Genomic DNA, 23,531 nt, shown 5'->3' with positions numbered 1-23,531 from the left:
TCGACTTTGCAATTATGCTGAAAAAAAAATAGCAATCTCAAAATGTTGATCGAACGATTTTGAGAAAAAGGAGGCGTGGAAAGGAACCTAGTTGCCCTCCAGTCTTTTGAGGTTCTTAAAAAGGGCACTAAAACTTTTAATCTGCGTTTGAAAAAGCCGTCTCACCATATTCTAGGACGACTGGGTCAATACGAATACCTCTGAAAAAAAAAACAAATAAACACGCCTCCGTGATCTTTCTTATTTCAAAAAATCTGAAAATTCACCATTTTTGCAAGTAGGAGCTTGAACCCACTACAGTAGGGTGAGTTCTCCGTTACACTGGTGTGATTTTCCTGTAGATTGTATGGCTTTTATGAGTGTTTTTCCCTTTTTTTTCGAAAATCAGGCAAATTTTCTTAGGCTCGTAGTCTTTGATGGGTAAGATTAAACTTAATGAAACTCATGCATTTGGAACCAGCATATTAGCCAATTCTTTACATCAAAATTTAGTTTTTAGACTTTCGGTTACTATTGAGCTGGTTCACTCCATACTTACAATTCGCTACCACAAACTGTTTGATAACTTTGTTATGAAAATTCTGTATGCACTAGTAATTGCGTTCCCTAGTGTCGCTAATATTTTTCGTTAACGTTGAAAAATAAAAGCTTTCATATCTTATTGCAAATAACGTTTACCTCTATCAATTAATACGTTAATGTATTCTGGCAAAAATATAATAGTACAATTGGGGTCAAGAGTATTTTTAATTTTTCCAGTTGTTTCTTAGGCATTTTACGTTGGTCTCAGGAAATTGGGAATGTATAGTCATTTTTCAGTTGGAGGTCGGGTGTGGCTACAGTTTTTCTACGGTAAAGTGTTTTGAAGTTACTTATTAATGGTTCTAAGTTTCTACGAAAGTTTCAAGTTTATTACTAGGATAGTAGAATAGTGAACTAAACTCATCAATAGGAACTTTAGTAAAACTTTTCTGGTTGACTAATCGGACCTCCGGATGTTGCAACTTCACATATCTCTTGATGGATTTTTCAGATTACTGTGGTTTTTTAAATGTTTTAGGCCAGGCTTTGAGAGTCTTTGGCAAATTAGGCTAAAGAAAAAATAATAAAAAAAATTTTCTTTTTTAAATTTATAAAAGGTAAGTTTCTAAGTTAGATAATTTTTCTAGTGCATTTAAATTTTAATGCAAACGTGCACAATGCACATTCCATAATGAGATTATATTTCTGTTAGTACCATATATAGATTTGAATATTTTTTGTTAAGTTAGCTAGGGGGCAGATGGCAATAATAAAGGCGGTGTATATTTATATATGAATTTGATTTCCTGCTATTCTTATTGAAATTTTTAACAACATGCTTTTGACAACATTTTTTTTTCTGCTAGCCCAAATAAAGATTGCTGCTAATTATTGTCGATATCTACAATAAATGATCCTCGATCATATTAACTTGAAATACAATGTATTTCAAGAATATCAATAAAACTGATAGATTTTTAATCATTTAATAATTAAGCGCCAAATTTTGTATTTTACATATTTTATTTTTATTTCTTTTTTTCATGTCCCAAAGCTTTGCTCGTTATTGTTTCTAGTGTTTGTTTTCATCAGTTAGTTAGTTAATAAACAATCAAGAGAGATAAAACTCTACAAATTAAAACTTCAAACGAGACGACGGCCTGTAGAAATAAAAAAACTAAAACAACGCGGATATTTCGCCTGTATAAAATAAGGCGTCTTCAGTACAAGATAGAAAATTAAAAGAAAACTAATCTAAAAACAAATAAAAACCACCACCAAATATAATAAAAGAGTCGTCTCGTTTGAAGTTTTCTTTTGTAGAGTTTCATCTCTCTTGATTGTTTATTGTCATGTCTGGCCAGTTCGGCTTAAGAACTTTCATTCGTCAAGCTTACGGGCAGTAATTAGCCGCTTCTGTCAATTATTATTTTTCTTTGGTTAAAAAATATGCAAATTTGTTAAATCAGCAAATTTTCTTAAAAAATTGCAAGAAGGAATCAGTGATTCCTAAATCTTTTAGAATCAATACCCATTTTGGTACTGAAAATGAATCAAAATTAAAAAACAAATTAAGCCTCATGGCTTTAAATCACATGACTTCCGAGCAAAAACAAAGACGTTTTAAGTCGTCCAAAGACTTAAATTTTGTCGAAAATTTCTTGAGGAATAACCTTCCATTTGAAATTTTTCTGAGGATTAAGGAAATGGCCTTTAGATCTTTCCACCATGATTTCCATTTGTCAAAGGTTCGTTTGGTCGACAAGTTCAATAGCCTTTTGTTTGAAAAGTTCCAGAATTTGGATACTTTTTATCCTCGTTTTTGTCTGGGTCCTGCCACTAAGAATTTGTCGTCTAAAACTCTTAGTAGTCAACAAGAGGAAGTTTTGTCGAAGGGTTTTAGATTCTGTTTTCCAACCCCAATTTCTTATTCAAAAATAGTTTCTAAGGTAGAGTCAGGAATTATGGCTTCTATTGATAAAGTCGAAACTCCTCAAGAACTTAGAGCTGAAATCGTAAGGAAACTTAAGACTTTTAACATGAAAAAAATTGATAATGATATAACAAAAAATGACATTAAAATACTTTCTGATTTGAAAAAGGATAAGACCCTTACTATCACTAGGGCAGATTTAGGCAATACTATTGTAATTATGGACACCGATGATTATGATCGTAAAATGAATACAATCATTTCGGATACCACTTTTTACAAAAAGTTGGATTTCGATCCTACGGATAAATATGTAAAATCGATTAGAAAGGAATTGGAGTCCCTGAAAAATAATTTACACATTACCCCACAATTTTATAATAAATTTTATCCAAGAGGTTGTTCCGCACCAAAGATCTATGGTCTACCCAAAATTCATAATACGGGAGTCCCCCTCCGTCCCATTGTATCAACTTTTTCATCACCAGTGGCAAAATTAGGAAAGTGGTTGTCGGTGGAATTGCGTCCACTCTTAGGAACACAAAAATCCTATATACAAAATTCCACTGATCTTACTAATAAGTTAAAAAATTTCACACTTGAGGAGAATTCAATTCTCTGTAGTTTTGATGTAGTGTCCATGTATTCAAATTGTAACGTGAATAAGTGCGAGGATATATTAAGGATGAAATTACAAAAGCACTTTGATTTGATACAAGATGTGACCATGGCGAGTTTGGAGATTGAAGTCATTATGAAATTGTTTATTCTTGCAAATGAACATTCTCTTTATTTTGGTTTTAGAGGTAAATTTTATAAACAGGTGTTTGGTTTGGCTATGGGGGAATCTCTCTCCCCTTTGTTGGCAAATCTCTTCATGGAATCTATTGAAACCTCCGCCATACACAGTTTTAGGCTCTCTCCTTGTTTCTTGGGCAGATTCATGGATGATGTGGTCTGCATTTGGAAACACGGTTTAGAGTCTTTAGACCTTTTTCATAAACATTTAAATAGTTTTGACAAAAACGTAAAATTTACAGCTGGGTTTGAAGAAAGTGATAAACTACCTTTTCTGGATATCTTATTAATTAAAAGTGAGTTCCATTTACTTTTTTCAGTTTATAGAAAGCCTACCCACAGTGATAGGTATTCGAACTTTCACTCTTGCCACCCTATCTCAGTGAAACGAGGGGTTGTGATTGCACTGGTGGATAGAGCTTTCAGAATTTGTTCCCGGGAGTTTTTAGATTCTGAATTGTTATATTTGAGGGATGTTTTATTTTGTAATAGCTACCCGATTAAATTCATTGATAAAATAATAAAAAATAGACGCATTAAACACAATAATTGGGTTATTGGGGTTTCACAGTGCACATAATTAAACTTACCGAAACGTTTCATTTCTTTACCTTATGTACCTACTTTGGGGGAGATGCTTAAAAGAATTTTAGGTAAACATAACATGGATACTTGTTTCCAATCAGTGAGACCATTAGGTAGTTTTCTTAATTCTGGGAAGTATTTAACCCGGGGAGATTTAGTTAGTGGGGTATATAAACTTACGTGTTCCTGTGGAAAGTTTTATATTGATAGAACTCACCAACAATTTACTGAAAGATTTATTGAGCATCGCAATTCAATAGAAAAAACCCTACAACTAAGAAAGCCTCCCGAAACTTTTGTTTCGGCTCTAGCTGAACATACATTCTTTTATCCTGAACATTTTATACAATTTGATGAGGCTACAGCTATTTCTAATGATAGAGGTTTTTCTCAGTGAGCGAGGGAGGCTATAGAAATTAAAAAACATATATTTGCTAATATTTAAATTAATAGAGACACAGGGAATTTAAATATTTACCCAATTTATGATATTCTTTTAAAATATGAACAAATAGTCGATGGGGGAATTAAAATTTTACACAATCACCTGGGGACAAGATTACCCACTAGACCAAAAAGAGTTGCTTCAATGTTAGCTTACAAGAGGATTATTTCGCAACAGAATAATTAACTAAGTTTCAATTTTCATAAATTTTTCCTCAGTTGCTCTTTGATTCTCATTGAAATAACTCGAATAGCTGCTTTTCCCTATGTGGATAAGTAGCGACAATTGTATTTATTATATTTGGTTGTGTTTTTTATTTGTTTTTAGATTAGTTTTCTTTTAATTTTCTATCTTGTGCTGAAGACGCCTTGTTTTATACAGGCGAAATATCCGCGTTGTTTTAGTCTTTTAATTCTACTGGCCGTCGTCTCGTTTTAAGTTTTCTTTTTGGAGTTTTATCTCTCTTGATCGTTTATTGTCATGTCTGGCCAGTTCGGCTTAAGAACTTTCATTAGTTAGTTAATGTTCATTAGTGTTAGCACTCGTTAGTCACTTAGTAGTACAATAGGCTTTAGTGGGGTGCTTGCTTGCCCTCCAATCACTTTTGAATGCTAAAAAGGGGCACCACTCTTGTGTGGTGCCCCTAAAAATTATATATGATATTACTATCTATGATAGTGCTGCGCTGCCTGTTATATTACTTATTATCTCTTTTGAAAATCTGTATGCACATAATTGTGTCATTTAATTGAATCGTCTCCTAAACTATCCCTAAAAGCAAACCTTGATACTTTTATCCACATTGGTTATAGCAGTTGTAGTAGTTGTATTACATGTATACACATGGTGCCTTATGATTAGCTCAAAATCCGATACAACATACCCTGAAAAATGCAACTTAATAAAGTAAACTATTCCCCAGATACATCCTGTAATATCCTTTCGGCAATCTACAGGCTCATAGTTCTATTTGATTTAGTTCAACATCTGCCGAAATTTCTTTGAAAGCTTCGTCAACTTGCGTAGCAACAATAGTTGTTTTAGTACTAGTAGTAGTTGCAACCATTGGCAAGTCCTCAAAAACTCCCTAAATGATTTAGTGTTCAGAATCAGCTTTTCTTGGATGAAGACCAAGTGCGACATCAGATGACAAAATTTTTTTGCTGAGATTGGGAAAACGACGGCGTTATATGTGGTTCCTTCTTCAAGTTCTAGATCTTGGAAGCAGTTCCTCGGTCCTTCCTGTGCAAATTCGATGGTCCTTGAGTCAGTTACGGAGCAGAAACTGATAATAATAATTTTGTCATTAAGAAATTCTTCATCTGGATTTGACCAAATTCCTGCCAAATTAATCAAACATATTCTTCCCTCAATTATTACACCACTGTGCCACTTGGTTAACCAGTCATTCAAGCTCGGAATATTCCCTCAGCGTCTCAAGTTGGCACCAGTGATAGCAATATTTAAAGGAGGTGATCGGGAGGGCCTGGAGAACTATAGGCCGATATCTCTTCTGTCTATTTTTTCTAAAATATTTGAAAAGGCTATGCTGAAGCGTCTGCTGAGTTTCCTGGACGCGAAGAAGTTTTTTCATCGGCACCAGTTTGGTTTTTGGGAGAGGTGCTAAACAGAACACGCATGTAGTATGCTTCTTCATTTTGTACGATAATCTTTAGACTTCGGCTTTATCCCTGCAGCAATATTCCTTGACGTGAAGAAAACTTTTGACAGCCTTACACACGAGATACTTATTGGTAAGTTGTCGCATCAAGGTGTTCGTGGTGAAGCTCTGTCCTGGTTCTCTTCATTCCTAACTGGCCGATCCATTGCAGTTGAGGCTTCTGATGAGCATGTTCCAGTTGAATATGGAATGCCACAAGGCTCAGTTCTTGGGCCCTCCCTTTTCCTCATATATGTCAACGACCTCTATCGAGTATTTAGCAACCCACGATCTGATTTCTGTTGTCATTTGTGCCAGAAAGGAGATGCTGTTGTTGGAGCCTTGGATACGCCTGGTCAACATGAAGAACTCTTTGAATTCGCCGACGACAGCACCCTGGGGGTTGCAGCACCTGATGAATCATCCCTTATCCTCAAGCTACAATTGATGACAGAAAACATATATCATTGGTTTGATGCAAATTTATTAGCTTTGAATGTAAAAAAAAATCGTTTCTTCTTGCATTTTCCTGCATAGGCAAAAGCTGCCCTACAGTGACAGAGCTTCAAACATCTAAGGGATCCATATCCCGCCCAGCTGACCGGTTTGTTCGATTCCTTGGGGCACTTCAGGATGAAAATCTATCTTTCAAGCGGCATATTGACTCAATGAGATTAAAGGCTTCTTGAGGCCTTGGAATTCTTCGGAAGCAGAAGCGAGTCTTTCCTTTCTCTATCCTTCGTCTATTATTCTTCTCTATCCTTCGTCTATTTCTGTTGAACTTCTGAAGATTCATATATTATTCATATATTCACATAATATATGAATATATTTACATATTCATATATTACACCTCTCTTTCATTGCATTTCAATATTTCCGTGGAGACCTTCCATCAAGTTTTTCCGGGTTTCTTGAGATTGTTAGATATGTCAGTCCTTATGAAACTAGGAACCAGGATGATGTGCTAGTGCCATCCACCCCTACAGTGCGCTTAGACTTTGGTCTGATAGTTGCTGTCGGACGTGCCTGGAATTCCATTCCTGTTGGGATTCGACGGTCCTGTACCATAGGCTCCTTCAAGAAACAGTTCAGAATTTTTAATAAAAAAAATATATTAAATTATAATATTGATCAGTTATTTATATTGTTTAATTATTTAGATTTAATTTATTTGATTAATTATTTAGATTGAATTTAATTATTTAGATTTGGGTGGTATGAGTGTTGGATCCTCGATGTATATTTATTATTATTATTTGTTTGTATATATTTTTTAAGTAGGTGGTGCAGAGACTGGCTGTACTCGGGTGAGGATTGGTGAGTAGACTAAATATATCTTAAGTGTGAATGTATTTAATAGTTATTTATATTTTGTTTTGCTGTTGTTTTTTTCTCAAATAACGGGCCATTGAGCCGTTTGGGATGTTTTTGTTTATAAATGGATAATATTGATAATAAAAGCACCTTGAATTTGAACTTTAAAAGTAGCATGCATATATCACCTTTGGTTCTTCTTCGTCCTCTTGAAAAACTTTATGCGCTTAGTGTTTTTTGATTTAGTTCAACACTGTTTCCAACATTCACCAAAATTTTCACCTTAACGCTCTTAAGTTTTAGCAGCAGCAGTAGTAGTAGTGGCAGCAGAATTAGTATTAGTAACCTTATTTTTAGTAGCAGTATTAGTAGTAGCAGTAGTAGTACAAGCTTTTCCTAAGATAATGCCGCTGTGCTCTTTTAACAACCTGTATGCAGAAGGCTTATTCTGATTCATTTCAACCCCCGCCATCAGAATTCCCTGAAAATTGTATCTTTATACCCTTAGGCATAGTTTTAATAGTAGTCACATCTGTAGTAGTCGGAGTACCAGTAGTACTATTTGTGGCACTAGTACTAGGTATAATAGTAATATCAATAGAAGAAGCAGTAGTATTAACTTAAGCAGTAATATTTCAACTTAGTACAATTAGTCGTTGCTATGACATTGCTGATATTCCCTTTTGATAACTTGTCTATTCATAGTTTTAAATTAGTTCTACTTCCCCCTCATTACTTCCTGAAATTTTAATGTTTATACTCTTAGCCTTTTTGTAGTTGCAATAGAAGTAGTATTTAGAGTAGTAGTAATAGTAGTAGTAGTAGCAGTTTTACTAGTTTTAGTAGTTGCGTGTACCTTTTGGTTAATTGATCTTTCCCTTCAAGTGTTCTTTAAGTACCCTTTTGACAATCTGTATGCACGCAGTGTGTTTGGATTTTGCTAAAATTTCACTTCAATATTATATCATAATTTTCATCATCATTCCCATAGGCTTTATAATGCTAATGTCATATTAGTAGTGGTATTAGCAATAGCAGTAGTCTTGTTTCCGTACTAGTAGTACCAGTAATACTAATAGCAGTAGTAGTATATACATGTTGCCTTTTGATCAGTTGAATATCCCCTTCATGGTCAGAGATGCCCTGGAACTATCAGCTTGATACAGTAGACTGTTCTAAAGACATTACTAATAGGCCTTTTTGACAATATGTATGCACATAGTATCCTTTTATTTGGCTAAAATTCCTCAATAATATTTCCTCAAATTTTCAATTGACTATTTTAAACCTTGTTGGTACTGGCCTTAGAAGCATTAGTTATTGTGGTTGTAACTCTAGAAGTAGAATTGATGGTAGTAGTAGTAGCATATTTGCTTACGTTTTATAATAACGTTACAAAAATACGTTTTATAATAACGTATTTGGATTTAGTTAAACACTTTCCTCAAAAAATTTTTAAAGGTTCACCTAAATGTCATTTTTATGACGTCTTTATCATTAACAAATATTATATAAAAGCAATGGGCAAATTGTATAACTTACATAACTTGCCCCGAGGGATGTAGGAGGGTTGGGATCCCCAAAGATATAGTCAATAGACCTTTTGACTAAGCTGAACATAAGTCTATCTCAAAATTTTGATTGGCTGTATATGGGAAAATATTGGGCCTAGGAAGAGGGCTGCTTGCCGTCCAGTCACTTTTTACTCTTAAGCAAGGCACTTGAATTTACAAGTTTTTATTGAATGAACTCCTTCCAAAGTTTCTATGGCAGCTCCTTCTCTAGGAAGTACCATGGTGGAAAAAAAGAATACATTTTGCCCAAATCGCTCCTCACTTAGGCAGCGGTATTGCACGACTTATAATTTACTTTAACGAAGCACTTCCCTTTAAGATATGGTGCATTTTTATGTCTCCTTTCAACTTTCATGTGTTTTTCTATATAGTTGAGAAATTCTACTCTATATTCAAAACGTCTTAATGCTCAAAATATCAAATCACCGAATCGTCTATGTGTGTTTGAGTCAATGATCTCTTTTTTGGAGATGATTCTTCTATTCGATTAGATTCTTGTCGATTCCTTTTACATTTCTTCTATTCTATACTGGTTGTACAGAGATCTATACAGATTCTTATATTCGTCTAGATTCCTTTAGACTTCTATTCGTCTTAAGCGCCGTGGTTGTTATTTGCCTTTTTCCCTGGTTTGGCTAAGCCCTTGAAACCTTAAGTCTAGTAAAATGGTATTTAATTTTATGGGTAGTTGCGGTATTTAGATAGGCTATTTTGGTGAACTTAGTTACCCTGTATATTCAGAAATGCTTGTTAGAATTGCTGCCGCCTATATTGGAACAGGACGAGGGGAATTTGGAAACCCTCCAATAATTCTGTAAAATATTACCATCATTGCTAGATGTAACAAAGGGATGTAGAATAATGCTGAAGCTACTCCTTTAAACTCTGAGTAAAACAACCCAAATAATTTAAGGTATCTACGTTTAGGTTGTTGTAACCTATCAATTCCTCTCTCCTAGGAGAAAACCTCTCTACGAATCTCTATTGGCCGTCTCTTTTTATGCGTCAATTTGGCCACTTCTCTTGGGGGGGGGGACATCTCCTGCATAGACTTAAAAAATAACTTTTCTTTTTTAGAAAAAGTTGGTCTGATCATTAGAGTCATAACTCAAAATATCTTCCCTCGTAGAAAATATCTCAATAGTATTGGAATTACTTCTCAAATTGCTAAATAGGTAAATTTTTGAAGGTTTTGACATTTGGTGGCAACACCATGGAACTCCCGCTCCCCCTTACAACACCCCCTCTCTCCTTTAGTTGTACTCCTGACTAGATATTTTGGTAATCGATTAAACCTTGGATTTTTCACCCATGCAAATGAACATACATTGAACAGAAATGTAGGATCTATTGTATTCTTTTTAGTGGTTCTGGTAGAAGACGTACATTCTTGCAGTCACCATACATTTATATACATCGGGTGTGTGTTGACAACAAATATATTTTGACTTCATTTGACTCACCTCACCTCTGCTGTTCTCTGAACCATTGCCAGACTTAGCTGGTGGCTCCACCCCCAAGACTAGACAAGCAAAACTTACCTGAGGAAATCTGATGCCCGCTTCTGGACAAATTAGGGATAAAAACAGTATCGGCCGATAAACGATAATCTTTTCCCGATATCCAATAATGACACTGACCCTCATATCAGTCTGATAATATCGGTCGGTTGATATATTGGTCAGGCCCTAATGTTTAGTAAATATAAGTTCATTTATATTTTTTGGGGTAATTCTAATTTTACATTTACAGAACTCTCAAATAAAACCCGGGTAGCAATTTGAAAATGTAGTTGATGCCATTAAAACTCACTTGCTAATTGATACAATTTACATAACAACTGGGTTTTGAGTGTTAACTGTGTTTTACCATTAGTAAAGTGCCTCATACGTAATTAAAGCAATGCATAAATTGTCTTTCTCTTAGAAAAAGATAAACTAATTAATTGAAGCTGTTTATTTTTCAGGATTCAGAATTGTCTTGAATTGGCTCGTATTATAGTGATGTCTTGTTCAAACAGGGCGAAGATATGTCAAAAGAAATTCAAATGTCGCTAACTTGAACTTTTTCTGTAACTCTATTATTTTCTTTATTTATAGGGGAATCTTGACGGAAACCTTTTCAACTTTTTTCTTTGAAATCAAAGTTTTTTTTAGAAATGAAATGAAATTTCCTTTCTTTTGAAATGAAAGTCTTTTCTTTAACTCTGGTCTTAATTTAAGGATATTCTGAGGTATATTGAATCCTTATTGCATCTCCTGTTTTTTTATATAATTTTCTAAATAGTTAACATGAAATATAAAGATTGATTTTACATTCAGCAAAACAGGCTATTCCAAAAAGGGTTGTGAGTTAAAAAAATTACATTCGCCAAAATCACCAAAAAGCAAAATATGGAAATAAAATGATCGACAAAACTCTGTGTAAACAGCTAATTCACCTTGTTTTTTTTTTATATATGTAATTAAAGGACTGAATTTTCATTCATAGATTGAAGGCTCAGCCTAATTGGATATTGACAGAGAAACCTCATAATGAAATTTTCCGACTTTTGTCTTTGAAATAAAACTCTGGTCTTAATTTAAGGATATTCCTCATTATATGAAACAGATTTTTCACCAACGATTTTTATTGTATTGTTCATTCTTCAAAACAGGCTATTCCAAAAAGAGTTGCAAATAAAAAAATAACATTGTCCAAAATCACCAAAAAAAAGAAATTGAGAAATAAAATGATTGATGTAACTCTGTACAGACAGCTACTGCATCCTGTTTTTGGTATATTTCATAAAAAGGATTCACATTCAATTTTCTGAATTTTGTTTTCAAGACTGTTGGAAAAGTAACGAATAAATAACAAATCAGAAAAGTAGAATTATTTTCATATAAAGTTTAGTGGTCGAACAAAACATCCTCTAAAATATATAATTAAAAATATGGAAGAGAATAGAAAGTAAATATTAATAAACATAACAAAAATGCAAATCAAGAAGCCAAACTAATTTACTTTTGTTAAAAAACATGAAGGCTAAATTCATAGATAATTTACTCTGGCTAAGTCTTCAGAATATTTAGACACAACTCTGTGTCTCAATTTAAGGATATTCTGATTGATGTAAAATTGATTGAGACATCTGATTGATGTCTTAATTTAAGGATATTCACACTATATGAAACATTTGTTTTATCCAATTATTTTTATTGAATTTTTTAAGATTGTTCATTCATCAAAACAGGCTATTCCAAAAAGGGTTGCAAGTACAAACAATAATATTGTCCAAAATCACCAAAAAAGTGAAATGAGAAATAAAATTATCAATGCAACTTTGTAAAAACAGCTACTGCATCCTGTTTGTGGCATGCTTAATAAAGATTCACATTAACTTTTCTGCATTCTGTTTTCAAGACTGTTGGGAAAATAAAGCATAAATTACTAATCGGAAAACGTAGAACTATTTTTATATAAAGTTTAGCAATCGAACAAAATATCCTATAAAATATGTTACTGAAGATATGGAAGAGAATAGAAAAAAAATATTAATAAACATAACAAAAATGCCAAACAAGAAGCCAAACTAATTTACTTTTGTTAAAAAAAAATGTAGGCTAATTTAATAAATCATTTACACTGGCTAAGTCTTCAGAATATTTAGACACGTGTTTTAGTCTTGGATTTAGATATTAACCTACTATAATACTCAAGAGAAAAAGTTCCGTTTTAGTTTATATGAATGGAATTTAACCATAAATTTGAATTTAGCCAACTTTTTCAATCTTAAGAATAGTAGCCTAAATTTCTATATGCTTTGGAATACGAGTGAATAAGATACGTGTTCAACCTTTTGTGTAATCTCTTACTAGGTGGCTCCTACCGGTGCAACCCAGATTTCTCCAAAGTGTTTACTTTGGTAAAACCTAAATGGGGCAATATTAGCTTAGTGGTACCAACAAAAATTTAGTTCAGTGTTGATACTATTTTTTTTCTATTGCGAAACGGCTCCCTTGTAATAAATCCAAAATCATATATTAACATTATATCAGCTGGAACGTGGCTAAAATGAATTGGTCAAAATAGGGGGTTGAATTGGGAAAACATATTTTAAGTAAATGTGATGTTTGACTAATCGGTTTGAATTTGATAGTGATAAATGTATAATATATCTTTCAGGCTTTAGAGAGTAGAATGATAAGGTTGTTATAAGGAATATAAGTCCCGGGGAACGGATTGCTTCCTGGAAAAGTCATTCCCTTGTTCCTATTAAAAATCAAAGCCGTTCTGTACTAGTATATGAGATTTTCTATTGCAATAGTTACTATGCATTCATTCAGTTTTGGGCTTATTATTTCAAGTTTTATTTTCCTTTTGTCAACAATAGATGCGTATCAGGGAATTGGTTACTTCCTAATAAAATCATTCCCTTGTTAATATTAAAATGGTTTTTCACCCGTACGTGACTTCTAATATTTAGTGTTAGGCTAGGATGCTCTCACGTAGTTGGGGCTTATTATTTGAGTTATTTTTTTTTAAATATGCTTTTTTTTCACGTCCAATGTTGTTTGTTGTGCTATCTACATTGATCGGTGGCACGCTATCTTAAAGTGATTTACAAATGACTATATTCGAAATTTTCAAATTAATAATAAACGATTTTTCAATGACAAATCTTAAATTGTTATTAGGCTTAAGACGCACTTATAGCTTAGATATAATTTCTGCTGTACTGCTTGAAATGTTCTTAATGATTTATTTTGCACTAGAACTTTGCTGGCAACGTGCCTCGTGCTTTATGAAGCTTTAAATAATTATTAACAAATATACGTAGTTTTGTTAAGAATGAAAATACATAAATTTATAAAACACTTGATAATTGAAACAATAAAATCTATCATCGAGACTATTGGCAATGAATTAATAAAATAAACCAAAAACAGAAGATTGTTTAAAACCAGAGGAAATGTGGTTGCCAATCTTTTGGTGTTCTCAGAACAAAAACAAGAAACTGGGGAAAGTTTGAAAAATAGCACTTGATCATTTGCAGTTTTGTCTTGTTTCTTCTGCTATTAGAATAGATCTCAACGCGTTTTTCAGATGTTCCTTTTAAAGGATTTTTTTTTTAAGACTATAACACAAGCATTTTGTACTATATGTACAATAATTATATGTAGCATATATGTACATAATTATATTCATATAATTATGAATATAAGCACATAATTATAACTTAAGGCAAAAATTGTTATTATCTTAAGAGTTATACCTTAATGGTTCCAAGGTCAAAATTGTTTTATATTAATGCCGTTGGTGCCTGAATATTAATGGTGTTGCGTCACTAACAATTGCTAATGTAAAAACACTACCACACCACTAGCATTACATTAGAGATAAGGAATAAAATACCATATCTGGGTAGAGCATCGTAAAATCAGGTAAAGGAGCTTCAGACTCGGTGGTAGCATTTCTTCGGGTACGGTTCTGTGTATAGATACAATAGACCCAAACAACTGATGTCAAACCAATGGCAAAAACGACGACAAGGACAAGAATTGCTGCAATTGTCGCTCCGTCTTGGACTGAAAGGCCAAATGTCAATGTTGCTGAAAGGAACAAAGTTTTAAGAATAAAACGGAGTTAATCTTTTCAATTTTCTGTGGATATATCCAAAAGGAAAACCAATCCCCGAAACATATCAGAATTCAAATTACGTATTCCTATCGTAATTTTTCTCTATTCTTTGTGGGAAAAGATTTTCGACGGTCAGAAAGACAGAGTTGTCTGAATCAAAGAAATCAGGACATTGAAAATAATTGGTTATGTGGAACTTTAAGCACCGCAGAAGAGAAACAATAAAGTTTAGATCATCTGATTGTTGTTTAATATAAAAAACTTAAGTTTAGTAATTTTTTGGGGTTTAAGATCCTCCCCCCCCCCATATGAGATACCCTGAACTTGCCAAACATTTCACCTTTCTTTTGGAGCTGATACGCCTCTGATTCTAACTCATAATCCAAAGTGGGGCTGATCATTATTGTTTCCCAAAGAATTTTGATTTTCGATTGCTTTTCATTCCCTTAGGATACAAACTGTCGAAACTAGGTTTTTTTGCAGCCCTAAAACTGAAAGCAAACTAATATTTTGAAATATTTACAATTTTGATCGGATTGAATTTCTGATTTTGAATGTTTTAAAACACTAATCAATTAGGAAGTTATTGCTATCGTCCGGGAGGTTTTGGCATTGATAGACTACAGGATGTAAATTTTTGAGAAACTTTCCAGGAATAGTTAGATATGGATAATAGTTCCAAATCTGACAATGTAGAAGATGCGTGAAATCAGTCTGGGGAAACTACTTTACGCTGTAATAGATTTTTTTAGGGAGGAAATGTAGGTCAAATATTATTCAAAGAAGCGGAAGCCTCGTGGAAAAGAAGAAGGGTTATCACAAAATATTTTACTGATGGATCAGATTAGGACAAAAGGAAAGCGTGGAAAAGTCATTAAATTATTAATTTATTAATGTATTGGATAAATTTAATAGATAAAATAATAAATATATATTAAATTAATATAAATTAATAAAAGTAATATATATAAAATTAACACAAAAAAAATATCGGTACTGAGTTAAGTCTGCTCTTTGAGGCCAAAACAACTGGTTTTCTTGTGTCTACATGTAAGAACCTACTGTTGAGAGACGATACAGAATTTTCTGGCTGAAAGAAAGAAGCCACGTGAAATATCTATGTCGTTTTTTCAAATCATTTTTTTTTTTTCAGGCGGAAATTTTCATTGCAAAGTTTCAAGGTTTTAAATTAAATTAAACAGGTAAATATGTGTAGAATTTCCCTAACCCAGTGTAAAAACGTTTAATTAAAACAACAGAAAATCAAAAGTCTCTAAAAAAAGAATTTACCTAAAAGTTTGAAAGTACTGCCATATATTTTGACCAGCCACTTTCCGATGATTTGATTGTTTTTATGGCACGTAATATTTACGAAGTGACATATAGCGATCGCAAATTTCTATTGGTCTGTCGGTCCCGGTTTTGCTAGTTTAAGCACTTCCAGATAGGCTAGGACGATAAAATTTAGCAGGCGTATCAGAGACCAAACCAGATTAAATTAGAAATAGTCGTTTCTCCGATTCGACTATATAAGGGGAGGAGTGGAGGGACGGTTGATTCGAAAATATTAGAAAAAATTGATATTTTTAACTTACGAACGGGTGATTCGAAAACGCTTAGAGTGGAGGGATTGGGATGAAACTTGGTGGTAAAAACAAGCACGAGTCCTAGTCCATGATTGACAGAACCAAAATGGGTCCGCTCTCTTTGGGGGAGTTTGGGGGAGGGTTAATTTTGAAAAATTAGAAAAATGAGCTATTTTTAACTTACGAAGGAGTAATCGGATCTTAATTAAATTTCATATTTAGAAGGACTTCGTAACACGGATCTCTCATTGTAAATCCCGATGGGATCTAATTTCATTGGGGGGAGCTGGGGCCCAATGAAAATCTTGGAAAAGGCTTATAGTGGAGAGATCAGGATGAAACATGGTGGGAAAAATAAGAACAAGTCCAAGATACATGACTGACATAACCAGACCCGATCTGCTTTCTTTGGGGTAGCTGGGTTGGGGGGGGGGGGGGTAATTCGTAAAAAATTAGACAAAATGATGTGTTTGTAACTTACAAACGGGTAATCAGATCTTAATGGAATTTAATATTTAGATGGATATTGTGCTTCAGAGCTTTTATTTTAAATCCCGACCAGATCTGGTAACATCGGGGGGAATTAGAAGGGGAAACCGGAAATCTTGGATAACGTGAAAATTGACGTTTCTTTATCTTACGAATGGGTGATCGTATCTTAATAAAAATTGATATATAGAAATATCTCATGTCTCAGATGCTCTGTTTTCAATTGGAATTGGATCTGGGGACATGGGGGTTGGAGAGGGAAACAGAAATCTTGGAAACCGGAAATCCTGGAAAACGCTTAGAGTGGAGAGATCGGGATGAAACTTGATTGGAATAATGAGCTCAAGTTCTAGATACGTGATTGTTGACACAATTAGAACGGATACATTATCTTTGGGGAGTTCGGGGTGGGGTGTTAATTCGGAAAAATTAAAAATTGAGGTATTTTTAACTTAAGAACGGGTGACCGGGTCCTAATTAAATTTGATATTTAGAAGGAACTCATGTCCTAGAGCTCTCAGTTTTAAGCCCGACTAGATCTGGTGATAAGTATTTGGAGAAAGTTGCAGGTGACATTGGGGGGAGGGGACTTGGAAAATGCTTAGAGTCGAGAGATCGGGTTGAAATTTGGTGGGTAGTATAAGCAAATATCGTAAATACGTGATTGAAATAACTAGACTGGATTCGCTCTCTTTGGGGGAGTTATGGGGTCCAGTGCTTTGGTGACTTTGGTGCTTCTGGACGTGCTAAGACGATTAAAATTGGTAGGTGTGTCAGGGACCTGCACAAATTGACTTGATAAAGTCGTTAACCCCAATTGGACCATCTGGAGGGCCGAAGGGAGAGGAAAATTTCGAAAAAATGAGGTAATTTTAACTTACGAGTGGGTGACGGGATCTGAATGAATTTTAATATTTAGAAGGACCTCGAGTCTCAGAGCTCTTAATTTTAATCTCGACCGGCATTAAGCCTCTGATTTTCCTTTTAAATTAGTCTATTGACTCGTAAAATTTTGCTAGAGCTCATGCCATATGAGCTCTTAGCTCTTTCAGCCTCGTCACAAGTGCCATATGAGCTCTTAGCTCTTGTTTATTTGATTTTTGCGTTTGGTACTGTTTGATTTGTGTCCTAGACTGTTACTATTCTTTCATTTCAAAAAAATTAATCTTTTAATAAAGTAAGATTCAACGTACGTGATTTTCCCAGAGACATTTAAATAAATGAATGAACTTTATTACCCGTAAAAGTATAAAAAACAGAAACTACGGAGTATTATAAATAAACAAAACCGACCAACAGCGAAAAAAAATTCAAAATAACAAAGACAACATGACCTAATTAGCCAGTATGAATATGGAATAAAGGCTGCAGAGGGTCAAAAACGTGAATAAAGTTAATAGTCTTTTTACACAAGTCATCACTGGAAGACCGAATCCGAGAAGGCACATCAATTAAACCAAATCGAGCAATGACTTTTCTGTTTCGGTACCATCTAGGAAGCCGGAGGAGGAATTTGCAATATCTGAAATAAGCCACACGTAGAGTGTGACGATATTTCTTACGAAACAGATGAGTCATATCTGATAAAAACAAAAGCTCAGGGGTGAAATAAGCATTATAAATCATGCACAAACCGTTGCGGTTGTAATGGCTTTTATTTGGGGAAATTTTCCCGTATGCGACAAGTAGGTTTTTTACGGCTTGATTTACTAAGGATGAACAGGTAGTGAAAAGTGTTGGGCCTAAACACAGACCAAGCCAACTAACTAAAGAAGAACATGGTAGAACTGCAATCCCAGCAAAGATTTAGTGACCGCATAAGGGCTATTAAAACAAATAAACTCACACTTAAACGCATTAACTGACAGTCCAATATTAGATAGTTCATTGGTTAATATAGTAAAATTGGAAAGCAATCCACGGCGAGTCCGAGCAACAAGTAGAACGTCATCTGCATATGCAACAGAAGACAAACCAATATTACCATAAAAAAAAAGAAATTTTAAGGGGATGCAGGCACGATGCAAGCACACATTTAAATATACTAGGAGACAACATGACACCTTGCCAAATTCCCGTATTAATTTTTACTGGGTCAGATATTTGGCTATTCCAGGTAACTTGAATTTCAGACTTTGAACACCAAGAAGACAATAAACGTAGTGCAGAAGGATTAACACCTGAAGACGCAAGGGAAAATAGAGCCTGAGAGTGCACAATATTGTCGAAAGCCCCAGAAATGTCAACAGTAAAACAGCATAAAGACATTTTAGTTTCAAAAGCATCTTTTATGAGGCAGCTTAAGACAGGATTTGCATATGAACAACCGAAACTTTTCCGAAAACCAAACTAAAAAGGCGTAAAATTACAATTCGACTCTATTTCTGGTAGCAGTAATTGTTCAAGCAACTTACTTAAAAAACACGATACTGTAATGGGACAATAATTTACACATGACATGGGGTCCTTGTCTCGCTTTTGAATTGACGTTACACAGCCACAAAGGAAACTATCAGGAACAAGTGACTGTGCTAAGCACTGGAGAAATATTTGTGGATGGTTAAGTAGAGCAGGACAATCATAAGCCAAAAATGGATATAAATAGCCGTCACCATCAAGGCTATTGGAACACTTAATTTTCTTAAAGCCCGGTGAATTTCAGATATTGCTACAGGCTGGACGTGAGCCTGCAGAGACGGTATGGTAATAGCAATTTGAGCAACTTATAATAAAAAGACTGAAGAAATCTATTAAAAACACTGAACACATGCTTATAATGATCAACCTAATTAACTAGCTGGAGACAAGATACGGCAGATGGGAAACATTTCTTATTATTAATATCCTTATTCCGGGAAGCCTTTTCAGTGGGGGCTGGCCACGCATTCAAGCATGCTCTCTTCAAACTGACCTTATATTCAAGTTTACACTTTTGTTTCACAGAGAACACAGCTCCGGACGATGTTCGGTCACATGATATCCACATACGCAGCCAAAATTTGGCTTTTTGCCTAGCACGTTTTACTTCAGGAGCAACGTTCCAGTTAAGCTTCCTAGAACCAATCTGAACTTTATCCACAGGTACTGCAGCATTTATGATCAAAATATTTTATTTACTTGTTATTGACATTTTGCTACTTATTATAACTTCCCTCAGGATTTAGTGATTTATTAACTGTGGAGACTTGGACTAACAGATTTAATTAATTTAGAGGATTGAACTCGACTGAATTCCTTGTGCATAGTATTAGCATATATTATGGATCCAGAATATTGTGGCAACTGCTTAAAAAGAATAAACAGTAAAACAGGTGACGTCCAGTTTATTAAATATAATAAATGGTCTCATTTTAGCTATAGAAATATTATGTACTCAAATGACTTGAAGAAGACCTTTGTTTGTGTAACTTGTGCACAAAAAAGTTCTCCAAATAACTGTATCCTGACTGAATTGAAGTCAAAAAGTTACAGTCCAAGACAGCCAAATAATAACGAATAGAACCATGATCAGCTTATAAGGAATATTATTTTCCCGAATGAAAACGTGTTGACACAATCACCAGCAGCTCCTGGCATAGCACCAAGACTTATGGCTGGTGTAGAAAATGTAACGGTGGAAAGAAAATGCTGTCCAGATTCTGTTCTGTCCTGTCTCATATGTGATGAAACGACTAAAAATAGCCCCCCTCAATTATTTGTCATCAATGCTTACACCGCATGCATTCGGCCTAAGCCACTATTGATGCAGACATAATTCTTGCTCTGCAGAAGCCCTCAGGACCATTCTTTCTTTTACCTATGAAAAGTGCTTAAGCCTTCGTTTCACATAAGTGGAGGCTGCAGAAAGGGGGAGAATTGCACGTTTCTTCGTATTTGCGTGGATTTTTTAAAGGTAGCTGCCATGAAGGGTGTTGTCTTCTGCCACACAAATCTCTGTTTAAACTGTTTGCTCATGGATTTTGTTTCATGAATTGTTGTCGTAATGTGCATCTAACTTTCCACAGATGGATATAGTTACGTTTTAAGACTGGATTGTGAAGTCAGAAAAACGGGGAGTGAAAAAATGCAACTCTGTTGATGCAGGGCTGCCAAAGACAGCCATATTCGGTCCCTCTTATGAGTTTTAATCTCATGCCGCCTGTCTTAAATCATCCAATGCACATCTTCCGTCCATCATATCAGACTCCCCTCTTGAAACCCTGAAAAAAAGGTAAGAACCAACATTAGCCTTTCGACAATTCGACAGCCTTTCGACAATCTGTCCGGTCCAAACAACCAGCGGAGCTTTTTTAGAAATCAAAGAAATTTTAACCCTTTCACGACCAAGCCCTCGTTTTTCGAAAAAAATTGACGAAAAATATATGATTCCTGACCAAAAAGACACGCTGATCTTGAATATGCTCATAAAAACCTTCTAAAATGAGTATTAAAAAATCTGTTCAAAGCGGGACTCTGCAGTCCCGCTGCGCAAATGAATCTGACCAAATACTAGCTGAAGGGACTGAGAAGTCCCGCTGAGCAAGTTAATTTTTTGTAAAAGAAAAATTGTTTATTCAGAATATAAAACTTCAATTGCAATGTTAACTCAAAATCAGTCATTGATGATACTCATGATACTCAGCAAAATAATTCTTCCGTTCGTTGACGCACAGCGTCACACCACATTTGGAGCAAATTGAGTGTGTTCTTGATTCAACTTTCTTTAGAGAACACATTTCACATCTTGAGCGTTGATAAACAAATTTAGGCCAGTGATCACCCAGACCACTAAGATGGAAATCGTCTTGAACTGAGGCACCGAAACTCCCTCGTCTTTTCTTGTTAACTGTAACAGCCTTCTGAAAAGTACTTTCATTTTTCCTCTTTAATTGTGGCACAGACACGAGTTCTCTCATGACCTTTCGCCGAAACTCGAGTAGTGTCAATTTTTCTTCGGGAAAAAGGAGACTGTGCAAAACATGGGCATTACAGAGTGTCAAATCAACAAAACTCCAAAACCGTCGATGCCACCATTTTACCGACTTTCTATCTCTTCCATACGCTGCCCTTTCCTGGTCTGAAAGGTCTACACCACCCATATGGTCATTATAATCCTTTCCTACTTGAGGGGCTGTGATAACTGAAGTAGATCCATCCTAATTCTTTCTTTTTACAGAGGCTACCTCTGTACCATGGTAGTTAGATGCAAACAGAACAGTCTTGGGATCCTTCCATTTATAGACACCAATTGATCCACAATGTTTTTGGTCGAAGCTTCCTCTATTTAAAGCTCTGTCGGGTGCAAAGACAGGAAGCCCCTTCCTGTTTGAGTGAATAGTACAACACTCAAAAATACAATCTTCCTTAAGTTTCTCAAGAAGAGAGATAGACGAAAAAAAGTTATCAAAAATGACGATATGCTCTTTCTTAGTGAGACATTCAATCATTTGCCTCACGACTCTACCGCCAAGTCCAAATCCTAAATCGTCTTTGATAGCTTGGAATTTTCCTTGATAAACTTCAAAATTGTAGACATAACCGCTCATGCAGGCTAAGCACCAAAGCTTATAGCCCCTTTTTATCGGCTTCATTGGGTTATATTGCTTTAGTGTGGAGCGTCCTTTGAAAAAAATGATGGATTTTTCAACAGTCAGTTAAGTTCCAGGCTTCACTAACTGCTTGAAGCGGAAGTTTAGCAGGTCAATCATCGGTCCCAGCTTGAAAAGCCTGTCTTCCTGGCCAGCTGTGATTGTCAGGTTGTCTCTGACATGCAAGTGTCTTAGAATATCTTCCAATCTGTTTCTTGACATCCTTGACGATACGAAAGAAACACCAAGGTCAGGATCAGTAGCGCAGTAATCCCCCATGCTTGGAAGTTGGTGATACCCCATTAATGTCGAAATTCTTGCCTTCTGAACAGAATAAGGTTTGACTCAAAAACAAGGAGCTCAAGAAGCTCATTGCTCAAGCAGGTAAGAAAAAAATCCATAGGAGTTGATTCAAGCCCTATTTCCTCTAAATTAGCCTCAGGACTCTTCAATTCCAACTGATGGGTTTGTGCGACAACTTTCTTCCATGTTCTTTGCCTTTCATTGACATTTGCTTTCCTTGCTGGCGGTCTTACATTTTTTTTTTTGGTTGATTAGCTGCACGAGACAGAACAGGTGCTGATAAAATTGAAGGCAAAGCAAGCCAAGGATCTGTATCGTTTGAGATTGGAAAAGTGGCTCTCGAGTCTTCTCCAGCATTTATAAGTCCAAACTTGGGAGAATATTAGCTAACGCCATGCCAATCAGGTCTTGCTCCATAGCATCGTCTTCTGTGTCGGTGTTTTCCTGTAAATCCGGCTCTATCTCTTCTGACTGCTGAAACCAGACATCGTCTTCATCCAAATCACTAAGATCGCTTCCCATCTCTTCTAAGACGTTCAGTATGGTACTTTGACTGGTAGATATTCGCTTTCGCATGGCCTGGAACAAGAACTAATTATACAATAAAATAATACGAGAGAGAGAGACAGAGAGAGAGAGAGAGAAAGAGAGAGAGGGAGAGAGAGAAAAGGAAACCAACAAAAGGAATTTCTTTTTTCTTTGTTTAATCTTGACCTGAATAAAAGAGGGAAAGGCGTGAATAAAAGGCAAAAAGAAATAAAAGATAGAGGCAGACTGCTGATTTTTTATCTGCAAGGTCATCCAAAACGAACGTCACAGACCACAGGAAACTAAAATGAACAGCAAGAAAACAATTCCAAGAGTGCTGCTGCTTTAGAAATTGCAAATTTTCGAAAGTGTCGTTCTAATCAACTTCGACCAGCGGGGCTTTACAGTCGCCACCGCACAAAGGCATTGTCGATGGGGACTTCAAGGTCCCAAAAATAGAATCCTTTACAGCAGTCGCCCAAAGGGCTTTATCGGATTTTTTTTATGCCAAAATGTTTCCTTACACATAAGCAATAACTATTGCAGTTTTGGATTTGATCTTACAACGCTGTAGCCCGCTATCACAAATAAAAAAAACGACT

The 23,531-nt window shown here is 35.1% G+C and overlaps 2 protein-coding genes across 6 annotated transcripts in view; both read left to right on the top strand.

Moving 5' to 3' along the window:
- LOC136025011 (histone-lysine N-methyltransferase, H3 lysine-79 specific-like) overlaps positions 1–23,531 on the top strand; it is a 469,133-nt gene that overhangs the window by 145,345 nt on the left and 300,257 nt on the right. The gene's annotated exons all lie outside the window — the stretch shown is intronic.
- LOC136025019 (trichohyalin-like) overlaps positions 1–23,531 on the top strand; it is a gene marked incomplete at its 5' end in the record, with an annotated part of 228,437 nt that overhangs the window by 45,440 nt on the left and 159,466 nt on the right. For 2 of the 5 annotated variants that reach the window (XM_065700688.1, XM_065700653.1), the window contains 1 exon segment: positions 10,801–13,496. 5 annotated transcript variants of the gene reach the window in all.

The sequence above is a fragment of the Artemia franciscana genome, chromosome 1 (genome assembly GCF_032884065.1).
Source record: "Artemia franciscana chromosome 1, ASM3288406v1, whole genome shotgun sequence".
Lineage (NCBI taxonomy): Eukaryota > Metazoa > Arthropoda > Branchiopoda > Anostraca > Artemiidae > Artemia > Artemia franciscana.
The sequence above is the reverse complement of the archived record's forward strand: the minus strand, read 5'-3'. Positions and strand labels throughout refer to the sequence as shown.